This window comes from Miscanthus floridulus, chromosome 4 (genome assembly GCF_019320115.1).
Source record: "Miscanthus floridulus cultivar M001 chromosome 4, ASM1932011v1, whole genome shotgun sequence".
NCBI lineage: Eukaryota > Viridiplantae > Streptophyta > Magnoliopsida > Poales > Poaceae > Miscanthus > Miscanthus floridulus.
The window spans coordinates 2,392,178-2,394,802 of record NC_089583.1 but is presented as its reverse complement, the minus strand read 5'-3'; the positions used below and the strand labels follow the sequence as shown (position 1 = coordinate 2,394,802).

The window sequence follows — 2,625 nt, the reverse complement described above, 5'->3', positions numbered from 1 at the left end:
TCAACACAAAGTTCATCACAAGTTCACAGAATAGGCCCCAATTCCATCTGGTATCCTACGTGTGTTTATCTCTGAAATTCAGAACAGGCTGATAGCAGTAATACTAATATACTAATATAAATATAAGCGTGGAAACATAGCAGCAACTAATAACACCTAAAACAGTCTTCAAATCCAAAGCACGTGCGTCATAAAAAGAACAGCAAAGAAAGTGTATTTGCAGAAACGTGGCAACTATGGATTGATCGAACTTGGCCGACGCCAGTGGTTCTTGAGCATCGGCGAGGCGATCACAGTAAGTAGAACTCTTCGAACTCCTGTTCGTCGTCCTGATCAAGCCCAACCTCCTGATCAAACCCATAGTCGATCTCCTGATCATACCAATCATCTTGTGCGAGTGCGTCGTCCTCTCAGCCATCGATCACCACCTCATTGTAGCCCTCCTGATCATCCTCATTGTAGCCTTCCTCATCATTCTGAACCTCATCAGTGCAGCCTTCCCCATCCCCCTGCTTGCAGCCTTCCTCATCCTCCAGATCGTCCTCGTTGCTGACCAACTCTGCTGATCCATCCATTCCAGCCCCAGAAGTGTAGTTGCAGCCTTCCTCGTCAGCTTGATCGTCTTCATTGCAGCTCATGGAGACCTCCCTGGGCTTGCAGATCCCGGGGTACCCGAGGAACCGTTCCGCCATCTGCTCGACGGAGGCGTTCCCCATGCCGGCGACGGCGCGGAGCTCCCGTCCGCGCGCGACGTCGAGGCTGTAGTGCTCCCACAGCATGCGGCCGTCGTGCGCGGAGCCCGAGCCGACGAAGGTGACCCTGGGGTCGGCGAGGAACCGGCGCAGCGCCTCCGGGACGGCGTCGGCGCGGGAGAGGTGGAACACGAGGCAGCGGTGGCCAACGCAGAGCTGGAGCGTGGCGGGGACGGGGATCTCGCCGCGGAGCGGGGCGCGGGTCGGGGACCACTGCACGCCGACGCCGACGATGAGGCGGCCACGGTAGTGGAGGCCCCCTGTGGAGCCAGCGCGTGGTGGCAACCCAGCGCCGCGCGTCGGCGGGCCGTGCAGTCGCCAGGGCCGCGAACCGCTTCGTCGTACACGCGGACCGTGTAGGCGTCGTGGTAGGGCGTGGTGCGGCAGAGGCGTGTGGAGACAGGGATCGCGTCGTCCATGGCGGCGGCGGCGGCAGCGGTGGGATTTCTTTCTTGGGGTTGGGGTCTTGCACCCACGCCGGCCGCCACAACCCCATCGTCGCCGGCCGGCCGCCGTTGCGTCGAGCGGCTCCAAAGCACGCAACAGGGCAGGGCAGCCGGAGGTCGCTGTCGCAGGGGAAGCGCCCATGCCAGGGCAGGGCGCCTCTCGCCTCCGTGTGAAGGGGCCGCGTCGGGGACGCCACCGGATCCCACACCACACAACTCTTCTTCTTCCTCTTGAATCACCGGCTGTCGAGGATGGGGCAAAGGCTCTGCGCGCCGCCGAGGATGGCCTGCGCGCCCAAAGGGGAAGGAGCTCGCACCGGCGACGATGGCTTGCGCGCTCACTAGAGAGGAGCTCGCGCCGACGACCGGCCATGGAGCAGGGGATGAAGCGCCACCGGAGAGGAGCTCGCGCCGGCGACCGGCCATGGAGCCGGAGGAAGCCACCGAAGAGGAGCTCGCGCCGGATCCATGCCTTGGACCCACACTCCGACACAAGGGCGGGGCCGCGCTGGAGAGGGAAGGGAGGGGCGCGCCGGAGGAGGGGAGGGAGGGGAGCGACGCGGGCGGGCGGATCTAGGAGGAGGGAGGGGAGCGGCGCGGGCGGGCGGATCTGGGAGAGGGAGGGGAGCGGCGCGAGCGGGCGGATCTGGGAGGAGGGAGGGGAGCTGAGGGTAGGGGCGGCGGTGGTTAATTAAGTGGTTTTTTCCTTTGTCGAGTGTCCTAGATCTAGGCACTCGGCAAAGTTTTTTTTCTTTTTTTTCTTCTCCTTCTTTTCCAGAAAAAAGATTTTTTTTCTTTGCCGAGTGTCCTAGATCTGGGCACTCGGCAAAGATTTTTTTTCATTTTTTTTCTTCTCCTTCTGTCTCAGAAAAAGATTTTATTTCTTTGCCGAGTGTCAAAAAAAAACACTCGGCAAACAAGGAGTTTGCCGAGTGTTTTTTTTAACACTCGCCAAACCTCCTCTTTACCGAGTGTTGTTTTTTTGCCGAGTGTTTTTAGTGCCGCACTCGGCAAAAAACTTGTTTGCCGAGTGCCTGAGAGAATACACTCGGCAAACATAAAAACACTCGGCAAATTTGACGTTTCCGGTAGTGCGCTAAGTCGGGTGGCCAATCACTCAATTTATGATTACTTTTACTACATATATGGCGATTTTATCACAATTTTTTTGGATTTCATATCCAGACTTTTGGTTAGAAATCATGTATGTGGTATAAATTACTGTTAAGTGTTTACCGTACTTAGTAAAAATCATAAATCTGCCTCTTATGTTGTGACAGTGAGTTTGTGGGATGTTAGAACTAAGTCACTTAATTAATCCATATGGCCTTGATTAGCCTAATCACATGAACATCTAGCAGAATTGTGATTGCTGATGTTAAATATTGAAAGAACCAGAGGAATGTATCTAGGGAGTTAACAAAAAA

At 56.2% G+C, this 2,625-nt stretch overlaps 1 pseudogene; it reads right to left on the bottom strand.

The window, feature by feature from the left end:
- Positions 1–410: 410 nt before the first annotated feature.
- LOC136550717 (uncharacterized) lies at positions 411–1,248 on the bottom strand (annotated as a pseudogene).
- Between the last annotated feature and the right edge of the window lie 1,377 nt (positions 1,249–2,625).